Genomic DNA, 26,429 nt, shown 5'->3' on the forward strand with positions numbered 1-26,429 from the left:
CTTACCCTCAATGTTGAGGGTTCTACTCTAGGTGTGTTAGTGGTCATTTTCCTTCTTTAATTTCTTTTGAAAAAGTGGAAGGTTCACACTGAAAGGTGACCTCACTCATTTAAGTTGGCAAATACACTTTTCTTTTTAATTTGTCCTAAAATATATCATTCTAGGTATATCATTCATTAAAGCCTAAAAAACTGCTTTCCTCTCTCTCCCATTCTCTCTCTCTCTCGTTCTCTCTGTTAATCTCTTTTTCTTAATTCCTTCCCTCTCTTTCAATCATTTACTTTCTGTGTGTGTGTCTCTCTCCCTCTCTCTCTCTTCCATCCCACAATGGAATGGAAGAGACGTGGATTGTTATTGCAATGATCTCTCTATGGAATGACTTCAAGGAGTCAGTCTAGCAAGATAAGAATGCTATAGTTATGTTTGGATGCAGAGCAGAGTTACTTTTGGCCTAATGGTCAAGGTCTTGTGCGGGGACGCTAGTTATAGATACTCTATGGCATGAGTTATCGTTACAGGAGATAACTCTAACAATAACAGGTGAATTTATATAGTGAAGTATGCTTAAAATGTGAGCCTAGCTATAACGTCCCTATAACCTTTCATTTTTTAAATGAATTCCTATGTTTTTTTTTATTGTACTTCATAACTATAATGTCCCTGTAACCTTTGTTTTTTTCAATATATTTCTTTCTATCTATCTATCTATCTATCTATCTATCTATCTATCTATCTATCTATCTATCTATCTATCTATATGTTGTAGGAAAGTCCTCCTTTTTACTCTGCTTACCCCAAAACCTTTTGACTGACACTAGTGATTACTGACTCTGACTGTGCCCTGGTTACTGCTAACCAGTCCCATGGCCAGTGCTCTGTATAAAATGACATATGCAAATTAGGCTAATTATAACTGGCTGCACCAACCTACGTATAAGTCCCTAGTATATGGTAAGGTATGTAGGTTTAGGTACCTCAGCATAGGTAGTACACCCACACCGTGGCACCATTGTCATTTTAAAGGCAAGTCTGCCTTGCAACCAGCTTTTATGTTAACATTATCCCCAAATTCGACTTTGGAAATAAAAATACTTCCAAATTCCCAAGCTACCTTGTTTTAACATATAGGTCATCCCTAAGGTATGCCCTGAGTGCCCCCATGGTTGGGTGCAGTGTAACTATCGGCAGGGACTTTATAAAATATGTTTTATAAGTCCTGGTGAGGGAAAATAGCCAAATAAATTGACCCCATTGTAGTGAATGGGCTCCACAGGCTAACATGAAGATTCTTTATTTTAAAACAATAAAGTCTTATCTTCCATAGGAAGGAGCTAATTCTGGCAAGTTTAGTATCAAATTAAAGTTATAATAAATCCAGCATCTTGCCACTGTTGAACTTAATATAACTTCTACCTATAAAGATTTTTAGAACTCTTGCTAAAAGTTACCAACTTCAGACCTGTAGTGCCCTTCTCTGATTGGTCAGCCTCTGGCAGCCTTGATGAGGTGTGATGTGGCCTGGGCTGAAACAAAGGAAACATATACTGGGAGGAGATCTGCCTCAGCAGATGGTACAAAAGGATATGGGGTGAGCAGCCAAACGTGACCTAAAATGAGGGAAGGACATTTGGGACAGCAACTGTACCTCCCCAATTTCCTGCTAACCCAGACAGCCAGGTACCCAGCATTTAGAGGGGGCTGGAAAGGGTTAGTTAAGAAAAACTTAGACACACCTGTGGGTAGACTCAGCCAGATCTAAACTGTAAGATTTATTTTTTGCTATCTTGGATTTTGGAGGAATGTTGCTCCCTGGGAATTAATTTTTGCCACACTTCCCAGGAGGTGGCCACCGAATAGGGTGGTAGCCTGCATGTGATTGGGCAGATGCCCCCCTCCCCCTGCTTGCCACCCCAGGGCGAGGATAAATATAGCAGAGCTGTACCCCACTTCAAATCCCTACAGGTAAAAGACAAGAAGAAGAAGGACAGCCCTGCTGGAACACTGGCCTGCACCAAGACACTGTACTCAGAAGGACTGCTTCAGCTGCTCACTTGAGCAATACCAAGAAAAGGACTTTGCCTGACTTCTACTAGTTCACAAAGGGACTCCCTGTATGCTACAGGAAGAAAGTTGCTGAACAGAGTCCCATGCAGCAAGTCCTAAAGTAATTGACCAGCTGACCAGTGGTCATTTTTCGATTTGAACCAGATGCAATCTGGGAGTTGGAGTCCTAACCCCCAGGGAGCAACACAGAGATTCTGGAACCTTGGAGTGAGTTGTAAATCTCCATGAGTGCTGTGACCCGACCCGACGTAGTGGGTCAAGGCGGCCAACGTCGACCGAAACCTGGTCTGATTTGCAGGTTTGTCCCGCTGATAATCTCCAGATCCCCAGACTCCCGGGACTTCACCAGGGGCTCGTGGCAAGACAATACGATGATGTAGCATTGAAATTGGCTTGCTGCAGAGGGTGGCCCGAAGTCGGACAGAAAAAGCTCCCAAAATGTTTCTAAGTCCAAAGGTAAAAAGTTGACCAAGGCCTCCCGAGGAGGGCTCCAGTGAGGTTGGCTTCAACTTCAAATTGGTCCCGGACAAAAATTTATGTCCTGAAAAATTGTCTAAGTCTGAACGTAGAACTCTTCACCGAGGACTCCTGCATTGCGTATTTGAGGAGGGCTCCAGTGAGGTCGGCTTCAACTTGTGACTTCATTCCGGTCGGTGAGAGAGCTTAAAAAATTCTTGTAAGTCCGAAGGTAAAACTTTGACTAAGGCCTCACGCTCAGTGTTGCCAAGCAGGGCTCCATCACAGTCAGCCTCAGCTTTTGACTTTGCCCCAGTTAAGTGCAACCAGATGTCCATATTGGCGCTTTTGATTTCTATGCGCTAGAAAACAATTAGGGCCTCATTACGAGTTGGCGGTCTGACGGCAAGATCGCAGCAGTGACAGACACCAAAAGACCACCATGTTGGTGGTGATTAGACCACTGTATTAGAAGTCACATAGCTCAGTCAGCCAAAAAACAGCCAAAATTCCAAAACCGCCAAGACACTGGAGGGCAGAAAAGAGGTGGTTCCATCACCAGCACAGCCAGCCCAACAAACAACCTCCTATCATATCCTGATCACAAATCAAGATAGCAGTTCTTCCTTGGCAGAAAACCATTGGCAGTGCGAAGGAGACGGTCTGAACACACATCCGTCAGAAGACCACACCACACCACTTTGGTACACATCCCCATACCTGACACACCTACACACTGCACTATAAAGCACACCCCTACACCACCCACAATTCTTTGCAACCAGAACGCCACACAAAGCCAGAGACAAGCAAAAAACTTAAAGATATAGCAAAAGAAACAATAGACACCCCTACACATTTCACTCAGCACTCATCTCACACCTGCACCACATACACAACTTAGTAAGCCACACAATACACAACAACCATTCACCCACTCACATCACAGCACTCACACCTCATCACAAAAAATATTTTTTTTCTGTTTTGCCCTACCTCACTGTCTCTTCCACCGCTACCATGTCCCCACAAAAACATCACGTTTCACTGATGATGAGTTGAAAGTCATGGTGGACGAAATTGTCAGAGTAGAGCCATACCTTTCTGGAGCACAGGTCCAGCAAATATCAATAGCCAGGAAAATGGAGTTGTGGCATAGGATAGTCAACAGGGTGAATTCTGTAGCTAGTTACCTATACACAAGGGACGACATTAGGAAGAGGTGGAATGACCTCAGGGGGAAGGTACATTCCATAGCCACCGGGCACTAGCCGGTGGTCCTCAAGATTTGTGGTTGACTCCCACCTCCCCTCACCTGGTGGTTTAGTTTTGTGTATATTAGTATTTTGGGTTCTTATTTGGGATTATATTAAACATACACCTTAAATTCCTTTGTTTTTAGACTGATCTTTAGAGAGATTCTTTGATTGTGTGTGTGGGGGGTGATTGTTTTGGCTTTCCCCTGGGGGAATTTGATTATTTCATTGTTAGTATAGAGACTGACAGCACTACATCACCCAGCAGTCACTGTTCCACCTGTAAGAAAACAAGAACAGTGTAGCACATTTTAAAATGTCTTCAATGTGAAACTAACAGTCAATTTAACCCCTCCTGAGTGCACCACTGTTTAACAGTCCATAGAAATGACAGCAATGCTCAGGCCCATTATCAATACTATTACAAGCAAAACAGCTACAGCTGTGTGCCCTACTAAACTGGCCTTTGAGAAAAGCTTCCTAACAATGTCATATACTCACCTGGAGGGGAAAACTATATGGTAAACTGAACGTACTTGCTGAACATTCATACAGGGTCCCAGGTCAAATGGTAACTCCCATAGTGTTTGCCAGCTCTGTCACCATTGTGCAATGTCCAGCTGTAAGTAGAATCAATGATGCCATACATCTTACTAGGAGAGAAATGTATAATGGCATGTCTTTACTCAGACAATATATGAAAGTATCAGCACTCATCAAAACACCAACATTCACCAGGAGCTTGGAGCATGCTGTATGCAATTGCAAATCTCAGTGTCTCACATTGCTCTAACCCAGATTTGGAAGCAGCTGTCATTGTCATATCAGAGGATCATGCAAAGGCAGTGTGGAAATGTCACATAGCATGTCTAGTTGTCAAAGTTAAACATCACTTGTTGCATCACTTACAGCAACTGTGTGTTCCACTTCTCCTAAAGGTTAACTTGCCATTCTCAACATGGAGAGGACACCAGACACTTACACCACCCCTCTGGATGAAGACCCCAGTGAGGAAAACATACATGGATGTTTAGAAACTGAGGACGAAGCAGGCCCATCAGGGACACCTGGTCAGACAACAACTGTAAACCTCACCCTGCCCACATCAACTCCTCCCAGCTCTGTTGCATCCACGTCACAGGCAACTATTCGCCCCCCAAATCTGTGTCCCAAAGACAGTGTTTTCCATTGCGTGCCACCAGTACAGGTACTTGAGTCTCCTGTTGTCACCCGTGACAATGATGATCCAGCCACCAGTGGGATTGGGCATACTGTGCCAGGGGCACAGGTATGTGGGGGTAGGTTGTGCAGGAGGGATGGTGTGAGCGAGAGGATGGGGGCTCCAAGGGACACAACTGACCACGTTACTAACTCATCCTGCCTTCCGTTGCTGGGGTCCTGAGTGACATGAATACTGCCCCGAGTAGGTTTTTCACTCAACATCAGGCCTTTTCCACTATCAATGAAACATCAGGCTCTTTGACATCTGTGGCTGCTAGTGGAATGGAGACTCTGTAAGGGGAAGGCAATGCTTCAGACAACCCACCCTCTATAGGAGATCCCTTCTGCAAACGGGGATGTCCATCCAGACATCCAGGAGGAGCAGATACCAAGAACAAACCCACTGCCAGGAAGTGAACCTCTACTGATTGGTTCCCCTTGTGTGGCACAGATGCACCCTGTTGACTGTTCTGAAATCTATCTCCATTTTCCTATGGTACTACAACAGTAGACTTGTTTTCCCAATAGGTGTAGCAGCTACCATGATGATTTCATCCACCATGACTGAAGCCGTCACTGTTTGCTTTGTTATGTTTTAATCTTATCACTCATTTTGCTGTGCACTCCCCAATAAATACCACTTCACCACAGACCATGTTTTAGAGTTATTTATCAACCATATACAACTGTCATCTATGACAACTCCTGTACCAAAATATTCCTTTCTAGTGTAAACATTTGTCACAGTCATTAAACAGGTAATGTATAACCAGAATTCATATAGCATTGACAATTTATTATATACATGACACAAATCACTTTTCTTGTACATACCCACATATTTATTTGGAGAGTGTGAATTACCACACAGAAAAGAACTGCTGCTAACTTCACTGTTTCAGCATAAATGTCATACACTACCAACACAAAGACTTCTGAGGGACATGTCAGCCTTTCACTATCACAGGAGGCAAATAGGTTGCTTCAATGTATCATCAGCTAAAGCCTTATCACATACCCATACCATAGCTCCCAAATGACCATACCCCATGAAACAGACAGAGGTCAGTACTTGTGTCCCTATTCATGGAACCTTCCACTTACCATGGTCAGGTATCTGTAGGCGTGCAACTGACCTATGTCAGACTTCAGATATATGCACATTGGTCTGCAAAGTGGAAACACACTGACAGCTAAGTACACGTTAGTTCACATACAACACAAACCATTATGATGTTAGAGGGCATGGATACCACATTATGACATGCGTCACAGACATATGAACACACAGATGGCACCGTTGGCTCCACCTCCCATACCAAACAGGTGTTTAGTGTGGAAAAGGACACTACCATCCCACTGTCCTGACAGTTTGGACATAGAACTCATTCACCACAAATCCCATGCTAGACAGTATCTGGTTTAATCCATGTTCACTTCACATGTCAGTCTGCAAATCCCATCTGCCTGTGACACTGTCTGATGTTGCCAAATGAGGATGAGCCAAACAGTCAATCCGCAATCTGTAATTGACAAACATAAGGTATAGGACACATTGATAAATTAACATTACAATGCCAAATCATATGTACAAACGTGACTTTGATTGTGCAATTATATTAGACTATGTATATAACTGCTCTGTCCAAAAAACAAGTTACAATCAGCATGCATATCTGTGCCATGGGCTTTGGAGCCACTTACTACCTGTTTGAGGGTCATAATAAGTACCCCACTGAATCACTTTTGTTACATCACATCGCATACCTTGAGTCTGTTGAAGTACTGATTGATGAGATCAGCCCTGATGTCTCCAGCTTCATCCTCATCATGATCATTCTCACTAGGCAAATCTGCATTTCCACCCACATGATCTTCTGGGTCCCCCTCATCTGGTATGAATGGTATCTTGCGTCTCAGGGCAAGGTTGTGGAGCACGCAGCAGGCAACAATACTATGACAAACCTTGTAGGGTAAGTAGAGGAGGGCTCTTCCAGGCTTGTCAATACCACAAAATATTGCCTTCAGGTGCCCAAAAGTCTGCTCCATGACATGCCTTGTCCTTCCATGTGCCTCATTGAAGCAGACTTCCCCTGGCGTGTTTGGGTACCTCAGTGGTGTCAATAACCAAGGATGATTTGGGTAGCTTGAGTCCCCTGTAAGATATAGTTACACCAATTCAAACATTAATCTCAGACATCCACTTATATGGTAGCAAAAAGGTACGGACAAATCTAACATATATGACTTATCAGCCAGCCAGGCTCTCTCTGTGTGCTTTTGTGTTATCAGCATTGGGATATTGCTGTTCTGCATAATGAAGGAATCATGGACTGACCCAGGATATTTTGCTCAAGCTTGTGAAATGTAGAGGTCAGCCAAACATACCACTTCGACATTGATGGAGTAGAAGTTTTTCCTGTTCCTATATACCTGTTTATTGGCACTTGGGGGAAGCAAAGCTATATGGGCAAAACCTATGGCTCCAACCACAAGAAGAATGTGTCCCAAAGCATTAAAATCAGCCTTCACATGGGACAAATCCTCACGCTGGCTCGAACTGACAACAGATATCCAGGATTGTCTGCCTATCTAGGCGGTATATTTGGATAAAATGTTGCTCCTCTACGGTGTACAGGTCTGCTAGTGGGCAGTACACTGGAGTTTGTCTTGCTCTTCTCATGCCAGGGTAACTATGTGGGACAACACCAGTGTGTATGTGAATGACTCAATCTGCACAACATAAGTATAATCACACCACTGTCTACATGATGTCACTGGAAATAGTGAAAAAGTTGTACTCAACACATACCTAGGCAACATTTGACTAATTACTATACTCAGATCCCCTACCCCCTTGTTTTTATGGAGAAACATGTCACTGACAGTCAAATTGACATCAACTTACTTAACATGTGAAACATATTTGGTACAACTATACTATGATCAGATTGTCATTACTCTGCTGACACTACTGTTTCTTGTACATAACTCAGAATACATCATTTTCACATCATTCACATAGTACATGCACACTGCTACATGTTTGCATAAAGCCAGCACTCAACACATTATCATAAATATGATTTTTAGTAAATGACACACCATTCACATCCTTAACATACATGCATGAGCCTTAAAGTGGCAGCTGTCTGACCTACTGTACTGGACATCAGGAAGTTACCTAAATCCTCCAGTGTATGTTGTCATGGCAGTAGGCTATCAAAACTGCAGTGGACATTGCCATTGAAACACATTGCTGCTTTTGGCGGACTTGGGCCAATAGTGATGTCCGCTGGTGGTGACGGTCCTGTTTATGACAGATGTGACCACCATCTTTTGCTGAATCCCTCACTTGATGCCTGACACTGCTGCCAGCAAGACTTCCACGACCTGAGTTGCTATGTACTGCCTCTAGGAGCAATCATGCCATGTTGTGCCGGTGATAGGGTTCCTGCCTTCTTTACAGAAGAGCTGGACAAGCTAGTGGAGAAAGTCCTGCCCCTGGATGGACAGCTCTATTGTGCACCAGAGGAGCAGGTAAATGCAATGTAATACCAATGGTTTATATGTAGAGTGTATGATGAAATGTGCTGGAATGAACGATTGAGGTAATATTTTTGGGTAGATGGACATGTGCGCATTTGCATAGAAAGATTCTGAGCCCTGATACATAGTAGGGAATAGATGTATGTACCCTGATTCACAAAATTACTGTACATTATAATTGATGGTCTCATTTGTAATAGTTGTTTACTTATACCATGCTAAGGACAAGCTTGTGGTCTGGTCATATGTTTCTAGCCAACACCTAGTACTGGATATGCATGTTGTATTCCTGACTCCACTTCACCCATAGCATGACTGCAGATGGTCATTCGACAAAAAAGGGAATGTTGGAGGATGTGTATGTTTGGCTACTTGCATTAACTTTTGTTTTACCCCTACTTGTTTTGGTGTGGTGCATGTAGACATGACTTTTCCCTCTTGTGTCTGTCATCCATGCATGTCAACGCCCACCAGAAAAAGGGTATCTGGCATGCCATCGCCAAGAAAGTGCGGACCCTAGAGATCAACAACGGGTGGATCACCCACTGTAGGAAGTGGTGGGAGGACCTGAGACGCTGGGCCTCGAAGAATGCAGTGGCCCAGCTGGGGATGTCCTCTCAAGGAGGAAGGGGTACCCATTGGACATTTGAATCCACTAATGGCCTGTATATTGGTGGTGGCCTACCCTGAGTTGGATGGGCATTTAAGGGCAGCACAGCAGCCTCAAGGGGGTAAGTGCTGACAACACATTTTCATCCCTATGCCAGGTCAGTGTATGATGTGAAAGAGTCTAAGCTGCGACAATGAGCTAAGTGCAAAAGGTAAAATATCTCTTGGTAACATGTAGATGTACAGTCCTCAACAATGGTACACAGGTGTGTACATTCCATTGTGAAGAGGGACATATTACTCACCTATGTTATTCCCTCTTTACAAAAGCATACGATGATGCACATGTGACTCTGTCATATGTATACTACTACACTGCTTTATATACCCTACTGATTGTTCCTTGCTACCTACAGATCCATACTGCCAATATCCTGATGGTAAGTTGTCCAGTTCTTTGTCCTCTGCCCATTCCAATGCCACATTGATGCATGATTATGTGCAACATAGAGTCTGACAAGTTTAAGACAGTCTGACTTTTCCTGAGGTGTCAGAGGAGTGATAACTTCATGTGAGGCTGTGAAGTCCATCTGACATTTCACATGCCACACTTGCTAAACTTACACAGAGCTGTTAGGAGGTGTACCCCTTTTGTAAGGGAGGACTGCACATTGTCACCTGTAGTATCTCATCAGAGTGGACATCTTACATGTAGGAAATCATGTAGGTATAGCTAGACTTCTATTGCAACACATACATTGACATCAGATCTCTAAAAGTGGCTATACAGCTTTTTCCTTAGCGAATGTGTTGGTGGCATGCTAAATAGACCAAGCACATTACTAACAGGTGGAATCTTCACTGGCTTTTGCCAACATCATGTGTACATTGTAAGGTTCTGTCATAAATCAACATTGTGAGGTAACTTAAGCATACTTATTTTTGCTATTTTGGATATGTTTTGAATGTTTTTACTATGGAAACCTATTGTTTCCACTGACTACATCGTGGTGCAGGTGTGGTAGTTCACATTAACATACAGGTGGAATGATGCATGTAGTCAGTCATTTAGCTTGCCTAATGGTGCATGTCTTTATCATGGTATCCTCAGATGTGGTTTGTGTCATTGCCATTGTTCTATACAGAGAAGACTACTCAAGTGTGAAGTGTGGATAGTAATGTTGACACTCAAATATGGGGATATTGATGGTACCACTCATCATGATACGTTAAATTGTATGCCTTTGTGCATATGGCAGGTGTCCATTGTATTTAAGGAGTAGGTTTGATATCTGTGATTGTCTGTGGGTAAGTGCTGTATGCAAAGTAGGCCCCTATAAGTGTAGAATGGTGGAGAATGACTAAGATGAGTAGGCCCAGTTAGTATGTATCATTATTTTCTACTTTGCTGTTGGTACATGTGTTGGTGACATGTTTAGACTCTATCATACTTCAAATTCTGATATGCAAAATAGAGTACGTGCATGTTTGAAATTTTCAATTGTGAAGATCGTGAACTATGTGACATGAAATGGTTTTGTCATGTATGTGACATGCTGTCTTGTGTTGAGCACAGGATAAGGTTCCTTTCCTGGGACACAACAACAGGTAATGTTATAAGTATGTGTAGATTTGGTGTATATGATATGTGGAAATTAATGTAACCACTGTTTCACATAGCTTGGTTTTTGGTTGACTATGTTGCTGTGGATAGGGACCCAGATTCATGTTGCCAAGTCAGCGCGTAATAGAATGGTTAGTGTGATATCTCTGCTGATATGATGGCATTGTAGATGTGAGATAGGTGGCTTATGTGGTGGGTGACATTGTTGTTATATAGGGCTCTGGATTATATCTTGTTGTGATATGATGTTGGCAGAAACCTGGTTCTACCTGGGGGTTTAGTACACCTGGATGTAAAGTTTATGATATGTACAGTGTGATGTAAGTGTATGAAAATAATGTGATGACCCTACCTCTCTTTCTGTTTTCCAGCATCAGCATTGATAGGCGAAGGAGACAGGGCACAGCCAAGTGGGGAAGCTGCTGGCCACAGGACCTCTAGCCATGATACCACAGGCAACGAGGGACCCAGTGGCTCAGAGGGTGAGAGGAGTGCCAGGGGAGACAGGATCCACCTCAACATCTTCGGAATCCTCATCCAGTGGTCACTCCATGGTGGTGGCGGACTCATCTGGGACTACCACAGCACCATCTCTGTCTGCCACCCCCTTTCTACCACCACCCTCACTGTAGCTCCTCACCTAGTTGGCCGTGCTCGGTCACCCAAGAGGGTGGGTGTCTCCATTGCATCAAGCACCTCTGCCTCAGCTCCTGTTAGCCCTGCTTCCCTCAGTGAGGAGGCTATTGACCTCCTGAGGTCCATCTTTGTGGGTCAGTTGATCATCGTGGATACCATCCAGGGACTGTCAACTCACATCCAACAGAGTAATGCGTTCCTATAGGAGACTGGCCTGGTTTGTAGTGGGTGCCTAAGGTACCTACACCTTATACCAGGTCCAGTTATCCCTTATTAGTGAAATGTAGGCAGTGTCTAGAAGCCAGGCTGTCTAGAGGTAGCTGTAGGCAGAGCAGCCATTGCTGAACTAGGAGACATGCAAATCTCTTGCAATACAGCTGTAGTCACACAGTACTTACACACAAGAAAGACAATACTCAGTGTTACCAAAAATAAAGGTACTTTATTTTAATGACACAAGGATAAATATATCTAAAAGGCTATACTCCCTTAGGAGGTAAGTATCATACACAAAATATACACTAGTAACCAAAATCATGTAAGTAAACAGTAATAGAATAGTGCAAACAGTGAAAATCAACACAGATTAAAATGGGCCTAGGGGGAACACAAAGCATATACTAAAATTGTGGAATGCGAAAGTCAGTTTCCCACCTAGGCAAGAGTAGTGTGTAGAGGGGCGCTGGGATCGTAAGAAAACACCAAAGGTAAGTAAAGTACCCTACCCCAGAGCCCAGGAAAAAGGAGTAAAGTACAGCAAGTTTCCTCAGAACACTCTAGAAGTCATGATAAAGAATAATACAAAAAACAAGCAAGATTGCAAGACACCAATTATTCCGCCAACAAGCCTTGGCTCATGCAAAAGACACGTTTGGTGGGAAAAGGCGCTACCTGGACCCAGGAGGGTAATGGGGGTCTCAACTCAGATTGAGGAGACTGAGGGGGCTCTCAGCACCTCATAGAGCCCTAAGAGACCAGGCAGCACCCACAGGAGTCCCAGGATATGGGGACAAAGGAGTTGCAAATGGTGGTCATCGCAGCACTACACAAAGGAATCCCACGCTGCCGGAGAACAACTCAAGGAGCTGAGCATCACAGGATAGAGTGTTGGGGACCTGGGCTATGCTGTGCACAAAGGATTCCTTGGAGAAGTGCACAGAAGCCATAGGAGCTGCAAATCACATGGTGCACAGGGTACTGTCTGGCTTCAGGAGGCAAGCTCTTACCTCCACCAAATTTGGACAGTTGGAACTTTGGACAGTCTGGGTTACTTCGGTCTACTACCTGTGTCCCAGGATCTACGCTCATTGTCATGAGAGGGGACCCAGATTATGGGTCGTCGCTGCAGAGAGGTGCCTGCTGAAGCAGGGAAGTGACTCTGTCAGTCCACTGGAGTTTCCTTCGGTCCTTCTGGTGCAGGATGAAGACAGGCAGTCCTCAGAGCATGCACAACCTGGAAACTGTTGCAGTTGCTGGCAGGAGCTGAAGTTAAAAAGTTGCAGTAGCCTTCTTGGATACTTTGTTGCAGTTGTGGTGTTCCTGGAGCAGTTCTGCTGTTGATCTGATGGTAGAATGTGAAGCAGAGGTTGCAGAGGATTCCTGCTGGAGTCTTGCAAAACTGAATCTGAGGAAACACCCAGAGGAGAGACCCTAAATAGCGCTCAGAGGGGGATTGGTCACCTAACCAGGTGTGGACCTATCAGGAGGGGTCTCTGACATCACCTGCTGGCACTGGCCACTCAGATGCTCACAGAGTTCCCTGACCATCCTTAAAACAAGATGTCAGAACCCAGGGACACTCTGGAGGAGCTCTGGGCACCACCCCAGGGGTGGTGATGGACAGGGGTGTGATCACTCCGATTTCCTATGTCCAGTTTCATGCCAGAGCAGGGACTTCAGGTCCTTGAACTGGTGTAGACTGGATTATGCAAGAAGGGCACCATCTGTGCCCTTCAAAGCATTTCCAAAGGCTCTGGGAGGCTACCCATCCCGTGCCTGTAACACCTATTTCCAAAATGAGAGAGTGTAACACCCCTGTCCCAAAGGAAATGTTTTGTTTTGCCTTCCTGGGATTGGGCTACCCAAACCAAATGAGGGCAGAAGCCTGTCGGTGAGGTGACAGCAGCTGTGGCTGCAGTGAAAACCTCAGAAGACAGCTATGGCAGTACTGGGGTCCATGGTTGAGCCCCCAGGGTGCATGGAATTGCCCCCCATACCAGAATCAGATTGGGGATACAATTTCCAGTTCCTAGACACCTCACATGGCCATATTCAGAGTTACTATTGTGAAACTACATATTTGTATTGACCTAAATGCAGCACACTCTTATAATGTCGTCCCCGGACTCACGTAGTCCAGGAAAATGGGCCTGGATGATGTGGAGGCACCTCTGGTAGTGCAGGGGTGCCCTCACACATAGGTGCTATGCACTCAGCCTTCAGGGTTTGAAGGTTAGACATATAGGTGGTTAGATTTATAGGTGACTTATAAGTGCCTGGTGCAGTGAAAATGGCTGTGAAATAGTGCTTACACTATTTCACTCAGGCTGCAATGGCACTCCTGAAGAAGTGTTTGTATGATTTCCTTATGGGTGGCAAAAGAAGTGCTGCAGACCACAAGGATCTCCTGAAACCCCAACACCCTAGGTACCTAAGTACCATATGCTAGGGACTTATAAGGGGGGGTCCAGTATGCCAATTTGCAGTGGAATTCTGGGTTACCAGTATGTAAGTACAAATTTGGAATCAAAGAGAGCATAAGCACTGGAGTTCTGGTTAGCAGGACTACAATGACACAGTCAAGCATACTGACAAAACAATAAAACATACTGACATGTAGACCACAAACTGACTAGCAGGATCCCAGTGAGACAATAAAACACACTGACAGCACTGACAAACAGGCCAAAAATGGGGGTAACCATGCTAGAAAGAAGCTACTTTCTCACAGTTCCTTGAGGGCATTCACAATGCACTGGCAGGCCTACAGAGATTCTTTCAGGCTCTGGCCTACAAACTGATGGCAGGCAGTCCTCCCTTTGTTTACCGTCCCCTCTCTGCCTTCCTTTTCCCAATTGCAAACCCCTCTTCCCAGACCCAGCAAAAGCACACAAACAGACAGGCATGCATCCACCTCAACATCCAAGGGTAGCTCAGACAAACATAAGCACCGCAAGACACACCACCAGCATGCACACAAGCATCATTCAGATGCACACACAGCAACAGTCACGACCTTCCCTAACATCCCTGCCACCCCAGCATCACAGAGAACAAACCCTACACACCAGCAGACACCCCACCAACATTCACAGATCCAGCCACTACACATATTGTACCCACAGACAGCACCACAGCGGACCCTCAGGCATCCACCCAAGTCACCACACCAACAGACACCACAACCATTTATACTCCTACATGCATCACATCCACCATACTTGCTGTCAACAGAAAGCCATGCACCCACCTTTGCATCCCCCAGAAGCTGCACCCACTACATCCATAAACACATAAACTTTCTCAATCACCCACCCAACAGACACCCATTACCCACAAGCATCTATGACATCCATACCAACACCTCTTACAACCACTCTCTCTCCCTCCACACCCAAAACCTTCTGCTATGACCTTCCAATGTGTCTAAAAAATCTTTCCTTTCTGATTTTGTCCTTTTCCCTACTCCTCTCCCACCATGAAACTCATAAACATGCTGTTTCCCTCCCAAGGTCCAACCCTTCTACCTCCATGGCCTCTCCCACACCCCCAGCAAGTACCCATTATCCCCTCACCAAGACGTCTACCCCTTCCAAGAAGAGCCAGTGCTCCCCCAAGCCTAAACCTAACTCCCTTTCAAGCCAAATCTCAAACACCCCCCGAAGCCTAAGCCCAAACCACCCCCCAGATAATCCCTGAGGTGCCTGCCTGCCCCCTTAATGCCCCTACCTGTGGAGGTTACATGGCAGCCAGGAGTCAAGTTCGGGGCACCAATATGTGCCTTTGGTGCACAAAGCACACACTATGGACTGGCCTATGACCTTTGACTTTTATCTTAAATATTTACAAAATATATAAAAACCAACCAGTTGTTGGTTTCCTGGTCACATCTTTATCCTACATTGCTTTTCGTAGGTTACATTTTTTTCTGGCTGACATTGGTTGTGTGTCAGTATTTGTGTGTGTGTGGTGCTTGGTATTCCTGTATTGTTTGAGCAGTCTGTGAGGTTGTGTGCAGTGCTTTTGTCCCTCTGGGATAGGATGTGTGCAGTGTGATGGGCATGTTGTAGGAGGCTGGCCTGGCTCATAGTGGGTACCTGATGGTACTTACACCTTGTGCCAGGTCCAGTTATCCTTTATTAGTAGATAAGTAGTGTTCTAGCAGTTTAGGCTTATAGAGGTAGCTATAACAGAGCAGTTTAGGCTGAACTAGGAGACATGCAAAGCTCCTACTATACCACTTATATCCTATAGCACTGTATCATAAGAAACACAATACTCAGAGTTACTAAAAATAAAGGTACTTTATTTTAGTTACAATGTGCCAAAAATATCTCAGAGGATATACTGCCTCAGGAGGTAAGTAAAATACACAAAATATACACACAAACCAAAATCAGGTAAGTAAACAGTTAGAAAAGTAGTGCATACACTGTAGAATACAATAGGATGCAATAGGCCTAGGGGCAACACAACCCATATACTACGAAAGTGGAATGCAAACCACTTAGGGACCCCAGGCCTAGTGTAGTCTGTAGAGGGTCGCTGGGAGTGTAAGAAAGCACTAAGGGTGTCCAAGATACCCAAACCCAAGACCCTGAAAAGTAGGAGTACTGTTACCCTACTTCCCCAGAAACACACTGAAGTCTGGATAGGAGATTCTGCAAAGACAACAACTGACTGCAAAGCACTGAAGATGGATTCCTGGACCTCAGGACCTGCAAAGGAAGGGGACCAAGTCCAAGAGTCACAAAAGTGTCCAGGGGGGGCAGGAGCCGAATAAACCCCGGTTGAAGGTGCAAAATGGCTGCCTCTGGGTGGAAGAAGCTGAAGATTCTGCAACAACGGAAGATGCCAGGAACTTCTCCTTCGCACAGAAGATGTCCCACGGCGTGCCAGACTCAGAGGAGTCCCCTGAGGATGCTGGGGAGGGTTCTTCCAAAGATCTGCCAGCTAGCAGGCCACCTAGTGACACTGGTAGTGGGAGGGGGTCACACATAAGTAGGGCACCTTTCACTCCTAAGGGCCAGGTTCCTAGGGTCCAGCCAGTTAGGGACAGGTCTTCCTGTGCCAATTCCCATATTTCCTCTATGTCTCACAATTCCCAAGCCTCCCACCCTGAGGATCACTTAATGGAAAGGGAACTCAGAAAGCTGAGGTTGGATGAGGCCAGGCTGAAGCTTAAACAGCAGCAGCTGGCCTTAGACAGGGAATCTCTGGATGTAGAGAGGGAAAGGCAGAGATTGAGGTTAGTTCCCCATGGTGGCAGCAGCAGTGTTTTTTTTTTATATTACTCCTGTTAGAGAGAAAGATTCCAGAAACCCGCATAAGATAGTCCCCCCTTACAAGGGGGGGATGACATTAACAAGTGGTTTGCTGCAATTGAGAGGCCTGTATGGTACAATTGGTCCCTCAAAGGCAGTGGGCTGCTATCTTGTGGCTATCTTTCACTAGTAAGGGTAGGGATAGGCTCCTTACCGTCAGCGATAGTGATGCTAATAACTACAAAGTTTTGAAGGATGCCCTCTTGAATGGATTTGGCTTAACCACTGAACAATACAGGATTAAGTTCAGAGACACCAGAAAAAGGTCCTCTCAAGACTGGACAGACTTTCTAGACTGTTCAGTGAAGGTTTCGGAGGGTTGGTTACATGGCAGTAAGGTGACTGACTATGAAAGCCTGTGTAATCTAATCCTGAGAGAGCATATTTTGAACAATTGTGTGTCTGATTTGTTGCACCAGTACTTGGTAGACTCAGGTCTGACCTCTCCCCAAGAATTGGGTTCTTCCACCCGGATGCAGCCCCTTTGCACCTTCGTCTGGGGTTTAGTGGGCTCCCTTGGACTTGGTCCCATTCCTTTACAGGTCCTCAGGTCCAGGGATCCGTCTTCAGTGCTTTGCAGTCAGTTGTTGTTCTTGCAGAATCCCCTATCTCAACTTTACTGTCTTTCTGGGGTAGTAGGGTAACTTTACTCCTACTTTTCAGGGTCTTGGGGTGGGGTATTTTGGACACACTTAGGGGGTCATTCCAACCCTGGCGGTCGGTGATAAAGCGGCGGCCAACCCGCCAACAGGCAGGCGGTCCAAAAAAAGGAATTCTGACCCTGGCGGGAACCGCCAACACAGTCCGCCACTTTAACACTCCGACCGCCACGGCGGGACAGACAAACAGCGCGGCGGTCACCGCCAACAGGCAGGCGGCAGACAATGTACCGCCCACCCTATCACAACTCACCAATCCGCCACCTTTTCCGAGGCGGGAGCCCCGCCGATAAAAACACGGCGGAAACAGACTACGAACGGGAAAACGCTCACCTATACACACTCCACGAGGAAGGAGGACAGCATGGAACCCGAATTAAACATCCTACCAGCTATTGTCTACCTGCTCATCTACCAGGAGTACGAACGCCGGCGCAGACGACAACGGTGAGTACTGCACCTGCGACACAGGGGAGGGGGGAGGAGGAAAGCTTACGGGCACACACATGCGCCATACACCCACCCCCCCACCACAAATACCTACACCCCAATGCAGAGCAACAAGCCAGAGTGACACCCCCCAAACCCACCGGAATAATGCAAAGACACAATTAAAATGATCTATAAAATATATGTATAAATAGCTCCATTGAAGGTATGGGAAATATGCTATATGAAAGATACAAAATAAGGAATGAACATAGTCAAAAATATATACATAGGCAATAAGTCCTGCACATTCCGTCAAAGTTCCATAGTCCGTGGGCCAATGTGCACAAACACATGGGCAAAGCCCACACAGGAGACCAGATACCATTGGAGAGAACACTGCTGGAGCATCAGATGATAAAACTACAGGCACCTCCGGGGGAAGGGAAGGGGGGGCACCTCAGCCACATGAGTCCACGACGCCAGATCCACGAGGGGCCTCCATGCCCACTGTCCCATCCTGGGGAGTGCAAAGCCACAGTCTCACAAGTCTCTACAGTGGGTGGCTTGCCCACTGTGCCATCCTGGGGAGTGCAAAGCCGCAGTCTCTCAAGTCTCTACAGTGGGTGGCTTGCCCACTGTTCCATCCTGGGAAGTGCCAAGCCACAGTCCATCAGATGGATTACCGACTCCACTGTTAATGGAGGAGGCATGGTGCCCAGAGTGCTTCGTGAAGCCCTGCTTGACACAGAACCGGCACTGTCAATGGGCCAGCGGTGCTTGAGATGAAGGGCCCAGCGGAGCGGTGCAGAGACGGCGGGGCCCAGCGGAGCGGTGCTTGACAGGAAGGGCCCAGCGGAGCGGTGCTTGAGATGAAGGGCCCAGCGGAGCGGTGCATGACAGGAAGGGCCCAGCGGAGCGGTGCTTGACAGGAAGGGCCCAGCGGAGCGGTGCTTGAAATGAAGGGCCCAGCAGAGTGGTGCTTGACAGGAAGGGCCCAGCGGAGCGGTGCTTGAGATGAAGGGCCCAGCGGAGCGGTGCTTGACAGGAAGGGCCCAGCGAAGCGGTGCTTGACAGGAAGGGCCCAGCGGAGCGGTGCTTGAGATGAAGGGCCCAGCGGAGCGGTGCTTGACAGGAAGGGCCCAGCGGAGCGGTGCTTGACAGGAAGGGCCCAGCGGAGCGGTGCTTGAGATGAAGGGCCCAGCGGAGCGGTGCTTCACAGGAAGGGCCCAGCGGAGCGGTGCTTGAGATGAAGGGCCCAGCGGAGCGGTGCTTGACAGGAAGGGCCCAGCGGAGCGGTGCTTGACACGAAGGGCCCAGCGGAGCGGTGCTTGACAGGAAGGGCCCAGCGGAGCGGTGCTTGAGATGAAGGGCCCAGCGGAGCGGTGCTTGACACGAAGGGCCCAGCGGAGCGGTGCTTGACACGAAGGGCCCAGCGGAGCGGTGCTTGAGATGAAGGGCCCAGCGGAGTGGTGCTTGAGATGAAGGGCCCAGCGGAGCGGTGCTTGACAGGAAGGGCCCAGCGGAGCGGTGCTTGAGATGAAGGGCCCAGCGGAGCGGTGCTTGACAGGAAGGGCCCAGCGGAGCGGTTCTTGTCCCGGCGGGCCCCTGTTCAGCAGTTCTTGTCCCGGCGGGCCCCTGTTCAGCGGTGCTCCTCCCTCCCGGGGCCCTGTTCAGCGGTTCTTGTCCCGGCGGGCCCCTGTTCAGCGGTTCTTGTCCCGGCGGGGCCCTGTTCAGCGGTGCTTCTCCCGGCGGGGCCCTGTTCAGGGGTGCTCCTCCCGGCGGGGCCCTGTTCAGCGGTTATTGTCCCGGCGGGCCCCTGTTCAGCGGTTCTTGTCCCGGCGGGCCCTGTTCAGCGGTGCTCCTCCCGGCGGGGCCCTGTTCAGCAGTGCTCCTCCCGGCGGGGCCCTGTTCAGCGGTTCTTGTCCCGGCGGGCCCCTGTTCAGCGGTTCTTGTCCCGGCGGGGCCCTGTTCAGCGGTGCTCCTCCCGGCGGGGCCCTGTTCAGCGGTGCTCCTCCCGGTGGGGCCCTGTTCAGCGGTACTTGTCCTGTGTGTCTAGGGAGCCAGACCTGGCCAAGACTTCCCGCTCAGTCGCCATTCGACCTTGCGGTCGCGGGGCCCTCCTGTGATGGAGTCCTGGGCCCGTGGGTGTCGTCCGTCACAACCAGAATGGGGCTGGTGGGGCCCTCCTGGGCAGCTCACCTGCTGCCTGACTTCTCCACCCTGCTGCCCTTGCCCTCCTTCGCTGAAGCTCTGTGGCCCTTGCCTCCCTTGGATGATGTGGCAGGTGACGGGGCAAGGTTACTGTCCTTGGTGGCAGCCGTCTCAGTCTTGTCGCGCCAGGCCTTTTTTTTTTTTGTCCTCTTCCCAGGGGGTGGGCTGGCTGTCCCCTTGCTGCTGGCCGATGTTCCTGCCCTAGGAGCTGGTGGACTCCAATAGCCCTGCACTATGGTCACAGTAGATGCAGGGCTGGTGGTGGCTGAGGTGCTTTTTTTACTCTTACCAGATGGAGGGGGTGGGTCAGTGATTGGAACAAACTCAAGGTTGGAAAGGAAAACGACTTGGGAAGGACAGGGACGGGTAGGTGTAGTGGGTATGGGAGTGGAGGAAGAGGATGTGGTTGTAGGAGAGTCAAGTGTGCTGTCTTTGGGTGCAGGTGCTTGTGACGGAGGCTGTCGTGAGGTGGATGGCTGTTGGGTGGGTGGCTGCCTGCGTTTGTGTGCTTTGGAAGAGGGGGTGACAGACACACTGGGAGAGGACACAGGGGACGTGTAAATGGCAGTGGGGGTGGTGACTGCATGTGTGCGGACTGTAATGGAGGGTGTGCTGGTGATGGAAGTACTGGCTGATGGTGGTGTGCATGCAGGTGTGAGTGGAGACGTCACAGGGAGGGAGGAGGGAGATGAGGAGGTGGGGGACACAGAGGTGGTAGTGACTGTTGGCATGTCTGCATCTGGATGTTGCTTGGGTGAATGCTTGTGGGATCTGTGGTGCTTATGTCTGGATGAGCTGCCCTTGGGTGTAGAGGTGTGTGCAGGCTGGTCTGATGGTGTGGATGGGATAGGCAGAGGAACAGGAGACTGGGACTGGGTGGAGGGAGTCAGAAGAGGGAGGCTGGAGACAGGGACAATTGCTGCCGTCAGTGCTGAGGCCAGAGCGTTGAACGATCGCTGATGGGCAGCCTTTCCCGAATGAATGCCCTCCAGGTATGCATTGCTCCGATGCACCTCCCTTTCTACACCCTGGATGGCATTCAAAAGGGTAAACTGCCCAACAATGAGTGTCCTGAGAAGGTCAATGACCTCCTCACTGAGGGCAGCAGGGGTAACTGGGGCAGGGCCTGAGGTGCCTGGGGCGAAGGAGATGCCCGCCTTCCTGGGCGAGCGGGGACGGAGCGAAGGCTGAGGGGCTGCTGGGAGGGCGGGGCTGGTGCGCTGGGTGGCGGCTGTACCTGTTGTGGCGGTGGGCACAGATGTTGCCGCCACCGCTAGGGAGCTCCCTTCCGAGGACGTGTCGGTGTCGCTGACGTCTCCACGGTCCCCGTTGTGGAGCTCCACTCGCCCTCCGTCTCACTGGTGTACTCGGAGTCTGTTGTATGGCCCTCCGGGGCCATGTGAGATGCAGCTCCCTCGTGCGCCGATGCCACTTCTCCTCCGCCTGCTGATGCTAATGCACACATGAACAGGAAGACAAAGAAAATGGAGGGGGGAGAAATGAAGACAGGTTGAGTGCATGCATTGGCAACACCGTTGTCGGAGAGGACAGACACAGAAGCCCCCTGCACTAGGCCGCGCAATCAGGGTACACTACTCAGTTATTGTGACTAGGCCTACAGGTCTATGGACGACAAATGCACACATGGGTGAGGCCGGACCATGGATAGCTGTACTTGGCACCCTACAGAGGTGGGGGCGGGGGCACAGGGCGTGTCTAACGGAGGGGCCTAGCCTACAGAATGCGCCCTGGCATGGAGATAGCCACAGCCCTCCTCCCCCACCCAGACACCTTCACTGCGCGCAAAGATAGCAGAATGTGCTGATACTCACCCCCTTGTGTCTGCTGTGATGTCCTCACGCGCCCATCCAAATCGGAGTAGGCCACCGCCAGGTTCCGGGACATCAGGGGGGTCAATTGGTGGCTGGCACCCCTCCTACGTTGGGAGGCCATCCCCAGCAGAGACTCGGCGGTCTTTCTGGTCCCGCGGCGGATGTCCTCCCACCTCTTTCGGCAGTGGGTGCCCCGTCTGTTGTGGACCCCCAGGGCCCGGACGTCCTTGGCGATGGCACACCAAATGTCGATCTTCTGATGGGCGCTGACCTATGTGACATGTACAGGGTGGTAAAGGAAATCAAATCAGTTTTCTGCCTGGTCAATGTGAGTGGCCTCCCCAACCTTGCCATGTGGCACATGCTCTCATCTTTCGTGCGTTGCACTCCTCATTCGCTCCCCTCCCCACCATCTTACATACACTCCACTCAACACAGGCATAGCCCATTCAACGTGCACCCTGTGTACTAACCTGTTGGTCTGGAGGACCGTAGAGTAGCGCATACTGGGGGAGGACCCCATCAACAAGTTTCTCCAATTCTTCGGAAGTGAAGGCAGGGGCCCTTTCCCCAGTCGCAGCATCCATTGTATCTCCCAGACCGAGGTCACAGCAGCACTTGCAGTATTGGTCCTCTCCTGTGGATGATCAGGTCTCGAGTGATTAATCAGATAGAAAATGGCGGTCACGCCCGCGGCGGTGCGTACCGCGACCGCCGGCGCACATCGTCATTGGCTCCTGAGACCCATAGGGTTCAATGTTAATCAATGCTGCTTTGCGCCGCGGTCTTCGACCGCCTACCGCCACGGTGTGCCACACCAGCGCAGTGACCTCACATCCCACTGTCACACTTCACAGGTCAGGCAGCCGCCATTTCAAGGGCCCACATGGCATAATTTCTACTGCGTCACACAGGCCTAGGCCTTGCATTGCCACTCATACAAGCCTTTCAATGCATAGCGATTCGTGTACTGTGCAAGCTGTGTGAACGAACCTGTGGGTTGCTTGACTCTGTGCTCCATGTTGTCCTTCCTAGGCACCGTCCGCTGGGACTTGCGAGGAGAAGGATGAATCCTCCCGTGTACCGACCGCTGGTGGACCTGTCGACAATGGAAGAACGACATATCATACTTACATACAGGCTTGACAGAGCAACTATACATGAACTATGTGCCCAGCTGGAGCCCGACCTGATGTCCCCCATCCGCCAACCCACAGGGATTCCCCCTCTGGTGCAGGTTCTGCCAGTACTCCATTTTTTGGCAAGTGGGTCTTTTCAGACAACAGTGGCCATATCATCTGGGATGTCTCAGCCTATGTTTTCTAAGGTTTTGTCCAGAGTGTTGTCTGCCCTGATGAAATACATGCGGAGCTACATTATTTTCCCTGAGGTGGGCGAATTGGCTACAGTGAAGGGTGATTTCTATGCCCTTGGACATATCCCCAACATCATTGGTGCCATTGATGGGACCCATGTGGCTTTGGTTCCCCCCAAAGAAAGTGAGCAGGTGTACAGAAACAGAAAAAGTTATCATTCGATGAATGTCCAGGTGGTCTGTTTGGCTGACCAGTACATCTCCCATGTAAATGCCAAGTTCCCTGGGTCAGTGCATGACGCGTATGTCATGCGAAATAGCAGCATCCCTTATGTGATGGAACAGCTACAGAGACACCGTGTGTGGCTAATTGGTGACTCTGGTAACCCCAACCTGTCGTGGCTACTGACCCCAGTGAGGAATCCCCGGACCAGGGCAGAGGAACGGTACAATGAGGCCCATGGGCGAACTAGGAGGATCATAGAAAGGACCTTCGGGGTCCTGAAGGCCAGGTTTAGGTGCCTGCATATGACAGGGGGATCCCTAATGTACTCACCAAAGAAGGTGTGCCATATCATCGTGGCCTGCTGTATGCTTCACAATCTTGCTTTGCGACGCCAGGTGCCTTTTCTGCAGGAGGATGGTCCAGATGGTGGTGTTGTAGCAGCTGTGGAGCCTGTGGAGAGTGAAGAGGAGGAAGACAACGGGGACGACACGGACAACAGGGATACAGGAATATTTTCAGTAGCACACAGGTAAGAATCACCCACGCCATTTTACATTTACTTAAGGCCTCATGCGTCTCCACTGTCTGTGTTTTCCCCCAGTTCCTGTTAACTGATGTGTGACTTTCCCTTCCCTTTTCAGAGCTGTATGACCCACTGCCTGACTTCAGCTTTGTTTGCCCATGGACTAAAGCTTATTGAAATTGGTATGTTGTCATCACAAAGTAACTGGACATTATTGCACCGTTATGTGTAATACATTTGTTAAGAATACAAGCAGACTCCTGTTATGTTAAGTGCAATAAGTGATTTATTTTAAGTGCTACATATAGGTACATGATTGTAAAACAGTGATGGGTGGGGGTGGAGTAATGTCCATGGCAGAGTCCAGTTCTCAGTCGCACAGGTGCATTGTCCATATGCCTGTGGAAGGATGGAGCAGGGGCAGTTCAAGGTTGGACAGGGTGACAATGTGGGACAGTGGGATGACATCAGGGGGTATCTTAGGCTGGCGGGGGTCTTGCAATCCTACTCTGTCTTCTTGTGAGATCTCAGGTTCCGCCTGCGGGGTGGTTCTTCTTCTGCAGGAGGTGGGGTTCTGGTGGCCTGTCGTTGTGTGGGGGCCTCCTGTCCACTAGCGCCGGCGGAGGTGGTAGGCTGTTCCTGGCCTGGGCTAGTGACAGGGGCCCTTTGGGGTGCCACATGGTCCCGCAATGTGGTGACGATCTGGGTAAGGGCCACGACGATGGTCCCCATTGCGGAACAGATGTTCCTCAGTTCTTCCCTGAACCCCATGTACCGTTCCTCCTGCAGTGCCTGGATCTCCTGGAACCGGGCCAGTACCGTCGCCATTGTCTCCTGGGAGCGGTGGTATGCTCCCATGAATGAGGAGAGGGCCTCTTGGAGAGTAGGTTCCCTGGGCCTGTCCCCCCCCCTGTCGCACAGCAGCCCTCCCAGTTCCCCTGTGTTCCTGGGCCTCTGTCCCCTGGATGGTGTGCCCACTACCACTGCCCCCAGGTCCCTGTTGTTGTTGGGGTGGTGGGTCAACCTGGGTGCCCTTTAGTGGTGGACACACCGCTGATTGACGTGTCCTGGAGACAGAGGCATGGGCCCGCTGGGTGGGAGCTGTGCTGGTGTTCCCAGAGGGCGTTGGGTCTGGTGTAGCCTGTGGCTGTCTGTGGGGAACCGACTGTCCAGAGGTCCCCGATGGGCCGGGCTGGTCATCTGGCTCCAGGGAGACAGAGCTGCTGTCATCGCTGGGGGCCTCTTCTGGGGGTGGGATGGACATCTCTGGACCCTCCGTGGCGGTGTGGTGGCGTTCGGGTCCTGCAGGGGTATAAAGGTATGGTTATTGCTTCTGTGTGTGGCATTTCGTGTGATGGGTGGGTGTCCGTGTACCCAAGTGCAGGCATTCCCTTGTGGGGGCTTTTGTGAGGGTGGCTTGTGGGGGTGATGTGTGTGTGCAGTGGGCATGCTTTGGTGATGGGTGTCCATGCTTTGTGGTCGCATGCAGGGCTTGGTGTTGGGATGGGTGGGTTGTGATGGTGAGCCTTTTGCTAGGAGTTGGTGTGATGGGGGTGGGGGTGAGGGTGGGGGCATGATTTGGCATGCAGGTGGGGTGGGGGTGGGAAGCAGTAGTGAAGATTTGACTTACCAGAGTCCATTCCTCCGCCTACTCCTGCGAGGCCCTCAGGATGCAGGATGTGCAAGACTTCCTCTTCCCATGCGGTAAATTCTGGGGGAGTAGGTGGGGGTCCGCCGCCAGTCTTCTGCACCGCAATGTTGTGCCTTGATACCATGGAACGCACCTTCCCCCGTAGGTCGTTCCATCTCTTCCTTATGTCATCCCGATTGCGTGGATGCTGTCCCACAGCGTTGACCCTGTCCACTATCCTTTGCCATAGCTCCATCTTCCTGGCAATTGTGGTGTGCTGCACCTGTGCCCTGAAGAGCTGGGGCTCTACACGGACTATTTCCTCCACCATGACCCTGAGTTCGGCGTCACTGAACCTGGGGTGTCTTTGGGGTGCCATGGGGTGGTGTGGATGAGGTGTGGGGTGGCGTTTGTGGTGATGAGTGTGGTGCGTGTGGTGGTGTGTGGTATTTGGTGCGTGGATTCTGTGTGGGTGATGGTGTTGTGTGCCTCTGTGTTGCGGGATTGTCTATTCTGTGCTCTGTCTCTAGCCTTCGTCAATAATTTCGGGTCGTAGGGGTTTGTGGGTGACGTGGGTGTGTGTTTTATATTGTGTTGGGTGTGTGGGAGTAGTGTTAGTATGTGTATCAGGTGTGCGTGTTTC

Source organism: Pleurodeles waltl, chromosome 1_2 (assembly GCF_031143425.1).
Source record: "Pleurodeles waltl isolate 20211129_DDA chromosome 1_2, aPleWal1.hap1.20221129, whole genome shotgun sequence".
NCBI lineage: Eukaryota > Metazoa > Chordata > Amphibia > Caudata > Salamandridae > Pleurodeles > Pleurodeles waltl.